The following is a 7,500-nucleotide window of genomic DNA, read 5'->3' on the forward strand; positions in this document are numbered from 1 at the left end:
TTTTTCCAAAAATTTTATGTCCAAAATTTTTCTAAGTCGAAAAAAATTTTCAACATTGAAAATTGAGTTTTACCACCCTAGTAAAACTCGATCGCAACCAAGTGCGTTTTTGGGCCATTTAGTCAGCCGATTTAGTTGTTCTGAATAACATATATTATATAAAAAAGTCGAAAAAAATTTTCAACATTGAAAATTGACTTTTACCACCCTAGTAAAACTCGACCGCAACCAAGTGCGTTTTTGGGCCATTTTTCCGATTTATTAAGTAGAAAATTTTTTTCCAAAAATTTTATGTCCAAAATTTTTCTAAGTCGAACACTTGGTTGCAAGTGGTTTTTCCTACCCTAGTAAAACTCGACCGCAACCAAGTGCGTTTTTGGGCCTTTTTTCGGATTTCTGGAAAAAGTTGACTTTTTCCCATACAAAAATTTTCAAAAATTGCACTAAGTCCCAAAAAAAGGGTCAACTTTTTTTGTGAAAATTCGCCGAACCGAATGTATCCAAGTATGTTTCAAATCTATTTTACGGAATCGAGCATTTTCGATCCAAAAAGAGGAAAATATGAAGTTATTAGTTTGGTCATGTTATTTACCTCCACTTTGTTGTGAAAAAAACTCAAACTACCAAAGGGGGCGCATATTTTGATGTTAAGGAAACATGTATGTAAACCTCTTTCGATGTGGCTTTTTAAGTTGCAACGAATTAACTTACTGGTAATGTGGTATCATGATTGGGCGGGGACTCGCACCTCGTTTTCACCAAAAGTGGTACCACGGCGTTGTGGCGGAGAACACTGGCTTTGTGGCGAAGATGTCAAAAAAAAAATACTTTAAGTAAAGTAATGTCGAAAAAAAAATAATAAATATTAATTTCCAATTGGGATTATTTGTTGAACATAAAAATGTTCATAAAGAAAAATTATTAAAAAGAATTATTAATTCTATATCATAAATAAATGGTTTATTTTATAAAAATATTCCAAAAACACTTCAATATATTGAAGTAAAAGAAAATATTAGAAATTTGAAAATAATCATTGATATGTATTTGTGAAAGGTGCTACACTAAAATTTAACAATATCAGAGTTCACCATACGGTAGGAGTTCTCTTTGTTAAAATAAAAATAGTTGTTATATGAAACCTTTGTGAAATGCATTTTCCCTCATTTTCCAGATAAAAGTAAAAATACAAAATACCCATACAAAATACCCATACAAAATACATACAAATAAATAAAAATAAAAATAAATTTACCAAAAAATATATACAAATAAAAATTGTGTTGGTAAAAAAAATAAAATAATAATTATCCCTATTAGGGAGGATATAAAACAAAAAGTATGTATAAATATAAATAAATAAAAAAAAAAAAAATAAAAACTTTATCATTGGATTTATTGAGAGGAGATTGATGTTATTTTTCAAAATTTCAAATAATATTAAAAATAAAATATTATAACATTATTCTGGTTGATCCTGCCAGTAGTTATATGCTTGTCTCAAAGATTAAGCCATGCATGTCTAAGTACACACGAATTAAAAGTGAAACCGCAAAAGGCTCATTATATCAGTTATGGTTTATTAGATCGTTAACAGTTACTTGGATAACTGTGGTAATTCTAGAGCTAATACATGCAATATAAACACGGACCTTTTGGAACGTGTGCTTTTATTAGGCTAAAACCAAGCGATTTCTTCGGAAATCGTTATAATGGTTGAACTCTAGATAATTTGCCGATCGTATGGTCTAGTACCGACGACAGATCTTTCAAATGTCTGCCCTATCAACTATTGATGGTAGTATCTAGGACTACCATGGTTGCTACGGGTAACGGGGAATCAGGGTTCGATTCCGGAGAGGGAGCCTGAGAAACGGCTACCACATCTAAGGAAGGCAGCAGGCGCGTAAATTACCCACTCCCAGTTCGGGGAGGTAGTGACGAAAAATAACAATACAGGACTCATATCCGAGGCCCTGTAATTGGAATGAGTACACTTTAAATCCTTTAACAAGGACCAATTGGAGGGCAAGTCTGGTGCCAGCAGCCGCGGTAATTCCAGCTCCAATAGCGTATATTAAAGTTGTTGCGGTTAAAACGTTCGTAGTTGAATTTGTGCTTCATACGGGTAGTACAACTACAATTGTGGATTGTACATTACCTTATGTATGCAAGCGTATTATCGGTGGAGTTCTTATACATTTATGATACTTATGTACCATTATGTATTCCTCCTATTAAAACCTGCTTCAGTGCTCTTCATCGAGTGCTGTTGTGGGCCGTTACAATTACTTTGAACAAATTAGAGTGCTTAAAGCAGGCTCCAAATGCCTGAATATTTTGTGCATGGAATAATGAAATAAGACTTCTGATCTACTTTCATTGGTTTTTAGATCAAGAGGTAATGATTAATAGAAGCAGATTGGGGGCATTAGTATTACGACGCGAGAGGTGAAATTCTTGGACCGTCGTAAGACTAACTTAAGCGAAAGCATTTGCCAAAGATGTTTTCATTAATCAAGAACGAAAGTTAGAGGTTCGAAGGCGATCAGATACCGCCCTAGTTCTAACCATAAACGATGCCAGCTAGCAATTGGGTGTAGCTACTTCTATGGCTCTCTCAGTCGCTTCCCGGGAAACCAAAGCTTTTGGGCTCCGGGGGAAGTATGGTTGCAAAGCTGAAACTTAAAGGAATTGACGGAAGGGCACCACCAGGAGTGGAGCCTGCGGCTTAATTTGACTCAACACGGGAAAACTTACCAGGTCCGAACATAAGCGTGTAAGACAGATTGATAGCTCTTTCTCGAATCTATGGGTGGTGGTGCATGGCCGTTCTTAGTTCGTGGAGTGATTTGTCTGGTTAATTCCGATAACGAACGAGACTCAAATATATTAAATAGATGCTTTCAGGATTATGATGTTGAAGCTTTCATAGCCTTCATTCATGAATATAGTAAAATATAATTGTGTTTGAATGTGTTTATGTTAGTGGAGTCGTACCTGTTTGTTTGTCCCATTATAAGGACACTAGCTTCTTAAATGGACAAATTGCGTCTAGCAATAATGAGATTGAGCAATAACAGGTCTGGAATGCCCTTAGATGTCCTGGGCTGCACGCGCGCTACAATGAAAGTATCAACGTGTATTTCCTAGACCGAGAGGTCCGGGTAAACCGCTGAACCACTTTCATGCTTGGGATTGTGAACTGAAACTGTTCACATGAACTTGGAATTCCTAGTAAGTGCGAGTCATTAACTCGTATTGATTAAGTCCCTGCCCTTTGTACACACCGCCCGTCGCTACTACCGATTGAATTATTTAGTGAGGTCTCCGGACGTGATCACTGTGACGCTAACGTGTTACGGTTGTTTCGCAGAAGTTGACCAAACTTGATGGTTTAGAGGAAGTAAAAGTCGTAACAAGGTTTCCGTAGGTGAACCTGCGGAAGGATCATTAACGTGATTTTTCCAATAAAATAAAATTTATATATATTTAATATATATAAAAAAGAAAAATAAAATATAAAAATAAAAATGTACAATTATGGTACAAAATGTATAAAATATACAATAAATATATAAACAAATACAAAAAAGAATACTTCAAAAGAAGTAAAAATACAAATACAAATTAGACTGGGTGTGTTACTATAAGTAATGCATTCAGTCTTTTTTTTTCAAAAAAAATTAAGAACAAAAAGTATTTAAACGGTAGCCAAATGTCATCGTCATCGAAATAGTGACGCTTATGAAAATATATATATGAATAAACAAACTTGCTATAGCAAAAGTCGAACAACAAAGGTGTCGTACCCTTCGGGGTAATATCCTCCTGGGTGTAAAAACCCGCCCTTCGGCGTGGCGTGTATACGTTGCGACGAATTAACCCCTAAAGGTGTCGTACTTGGACAATATCCCGGTACTATCCGGCTAAAACGCATAGCATAAGTTGTAACGATATATATATAATAAAAAAAAAACAAATACAAAATAGACTGGGTGTGTTACTATAAGTAATGCATTCAGTCTTTTTTTTGCAAAAAAAAATATGAACAAAATATTTAAATGGTAGCCAAATGGTGTCGTCATCTAAATAGTGACGTTTTTAGCCAATATACAAAAACAAATTAGACTGGGTGTGTTACTATATGTAATGCATTCAGTCTTTTTTTTTCAAAAAAAAATATGAACAAAATATTTAAATCGTAGCCAAATGGTGTTGTCATCTAAATAGTGACGTTATAACCAAAATACAAAAACAAATTAGACTGGGTGTATTACTATAAGTAATGCATTCGGTCTTTTTTTTTCAAAAAAAAATATGAACAAAATATTTAAATGGTAGCCAATTGTCATCGTCATCGAAATAGTGACGCTTATGAAAATATATATATGCATAAACAAACTTGCTAGAGCAAAAGTCGAAAAAACAAAGGTGTCGTACCCTTCGGGGTAATATCCTCCTGGGTGTAAAAACCCGCCCTTCGGCGTGGCGTGTATACGTTGCGACGAATTAACCCCTAAAGGTGTCGTACTTGGACAATATCCCGGTACTATCCGGCTAAAACGCATAGCATAAGTTGTAACGATATATATATATAAAAATAAAAATGTATAAAAATGTTGTACTTAGATTTCTTTAAAAGAAATTTATAAGTTAACGATTCTTTGGAATTGGACATTCGCAACATAAAAAAAATACATAAAATATAAAAAGAAATAAATTTTTATTTCTTAAAAAAAAAAATTGACTAAATATAAAATAAAAAAATAATAATACTCTAAGCGGTGGATCACTTGGCTCATGGGTCGATGAAGAACGCAGCAAACTGTGCGTCATCGTGTGAACTGCAGGACACATGAACATCGACATTTTGAACGCATATAGCAGTCCATGCTGTTATGTACTTTAATTAATTTTGAAGTGCTGCTTGGACTACATATGGTTGAGGGTTGTGATACTATGCTAAATAAGCTGCTTTTGATTTATCAAATGCGCATGTTATATTATTGGATTTGTAAAAATTCATAATATTAAAATATAATATATACCTCAAAATAATATCGAGCGACAGTAAGTTCGTTTTATCTATTTTTTAGAGGATGTTAGTATATAAAAATTTCTAACATTGCAGATCGTTGTCATAATATAATTTGGCAATTGAGGCATTCTACTTGAATTGATAAAATGGCTGAAATGATCGATATATAAAAAATATTTTGAATTGAGTATATAAAATTATTAAGCAAATAAAAAGTGTTAAGCAACCTCAACTCATATGAGATAACTCCCCGAATTTAAGCATATTAATGAGGGAAGGAAAAGAAACTAACAAGGATTTTCTTAGTAGCGGCGAGCGAAAAGAAATCAGTTCAGCACTAAGCCATTTTGTCTTTATGGCAAATATGGGATGCAGTGTATGGAACATCTATAATCTAGTATGAGAAATTAACGATTTAAGTCCTTCTTAAATGAGGCCATTTACCCATAGAGGGTGCCAGGCCCGTATAACGTTAATGATTACTAGAAGGTGTTTCCAAAGAGTCGTGTTGCTTGATAGTGCAGCACTAAGTGGGTGGTAAACTCCATCTAAAACTAAATATAACCATGAGACCGATAGTAAACAAGTACCGTGAGGGAAAGTTGAAAAGAACTCTGAATAGAGAGTTAAATAGTACGTGAAACTGCTTAGAGGTTAAGCCCGATGAACCTGAATATCCATTATGGAAAATTCAATACTAATATAAAAATATATAAAAAATATTTTAACAATAGTGTGCAATTTTTCCATATAAGGACATTGTAATCTGTTAATGTAATAAATATTTATCATAAGATCCATTACTTAAGTTTATTCAAATTGTTTATCTTCGGATTTTCAACATAAAATAAATGTTTTGGATTTGATAAATCATTGACAGATATAATTATATATTGTGCTTAAATTTTTCGGAATTTTACAATGGTAAATAGATCTATTGATTTGTTTATTTATATTGTATGCACTTTTATGATTAACAATGCGATAGATTCAGGATACCTTCGGGACCCGTCTTGAAACACGGACCAAGGAGTCTAACATATGTGCAAGTCATTGGGTATTTTTAATAAAACCCAATGGCATAATTAACTTAACTTAATTTAATGGGATTAGTTTATAATTTGTTATGAATTATTTATTCAATCCCGGGGCGTTCTATACAGTTATGCATAATGATATTTATATTATTTATGCCTCTAACTAGAGCGTACCTTGAGCATATATGCTGTGACCCGAAAGATGGTGAACTATACTTGATCAGGTTGAAGTCAGGGGAAACCCTGATGGAAGACCGAAACAGTTCTGACGTGCAAATCGATTGTCAGAATTGAGTATAGGGGCGAAAGACTAATCGAACCATCTAGTAGCTGGTTCCCTCCGAAGTTTCCCTCAGGATAGCTGGTGCAATTAAAAATTATATAAAATAATCTTATCTGGTAAAGCGAATGATTAGAGGCCTTAGGGTCGAAACGATCTTAACCTATTCTCAAACTTTAAATGGGTAAGAACCTAGCCTTTCTTGATATGAAGGTTTTGGTTGTGATATATTGTGCCCAGTGGGCCACTTTTGGTAAGCAGAACTGGCGCTGTGGGATGAACCAAACATAATGTTAAGGTGCCAAAATTAACAACTCATGCAGATACCATGAAAGGCGTTGGTTGCTTAAAACAGCAGGACGGTGGCCATGGAAGTCGGAATCCGCTAAGGAGTGTGTAACAACTCACCTGCCGAAGCAACTAGCCCTTAAAATGGATGGCGCTTAAGTTGTATACCTATACATTATCGCTAAAGTAGATGGTTTATTTTCGATCTGATTGAATTTAAATTTTGAAACTTTAGTGAGTAGGAGGGTACAATGGTGTGCTTAGAAGTGTTTGGCGTAAGCCTGCATGGAGCCGCTATTGGTACAGATCTTGGTGGTAGTAGCAAATAATCGAATGAGACCTTGGAGGACTGAAGTGGAGAAGGGTTTCGTGTGAACAGTGGTTGATCACGAGTTAGTCGGTCCTAAGTTCAAGGCGAAAGCTGAAAATTTTCAAGTTATAAAAAATAAAAAATAAAAATTAAAAAAAACATTTTAATAAATTACAAAAATATATATATTATGTTATTAAAAATAAAAAAAAAAAAAATATAAAAAAAAATATATGAGCAAAAATATAAATAAAAAAAATATACAAAAGTATATAAAAAAAAATATTAAAATAAAAAATTAAAAATACAAAAATATATATTATTATTATATGAAATAAAAAATACAAAAATAAATATTTAAAACACTTGATAAATTTTGAACGAAAGGGAATACGGTTCCAATTCCGTAACCTGTTGAGTATCCGTTTGTTATTAAAAATGGGCTTTTTGCTCATCCTGGCAACAGGAACGACCATAAAGAAGCCGTCGAGAGATATCGAAAGAGTTTTCTTTTCTGTTTTATAGTCGTACTACCATGGAAGTC

At 33.7% G+C, this 7,500-nt stretch overlaps 2 non-coding genes and 1 pseudogene across 2 annotated transcripts; all 3 read left to right on the forward strand.

The window, feature by feature from the left end:
• Window positions 1-1,464: 1,464 nt before the first annotated feature.
• On the forward strand, window positions 1,465-3,456 carry LOC129920766 (small subunit ribosomal RNA). Its single transcript, XR_008773322.1, has one exon. It is a non-coding gene; the product is annotated as a small subunit ribosomal RNA (ribosomal RNA).
• A 1,320-nt stretch (window positions 3,457-4,776) lies between these two features.
• LOC129920838 (5.8S ribosomal RNA) lies at window positions 4,777-4,955 on the forward strand. Its single transcript, XR_008773375.1, has one exon. It is a non-coding gene; the product is annotated as a 5.8S ribosomal RNA (ribosomal RNA).
• Window positions 4,956-5,264: 309 nt separating this feature from the next.
• Window positions 5,265-7,500, forward strand: part of LOC129920810 (large subunit ribosomal RNA) — a 5,426-nt pseudogene continuing 3,190 nt past the window's right edge.

This window comes from Episyrphus balteatus, assembly GCF_945859705.1.
Source record: "Episyrphus balteatus chromosome X unlocalized genomic scaffold, idEpiBalt1.1 SUPER_X_unloc_1, whole genome shotgun sequence".
In the NCBI taxonomy this organism is placed as follows: domain Eukaryota; kingdom Metazoa; phylum Arthropoda; class Insecta; order Diptera; family Syrphidae; genus Episyrphus; species Episyrphus balteatus.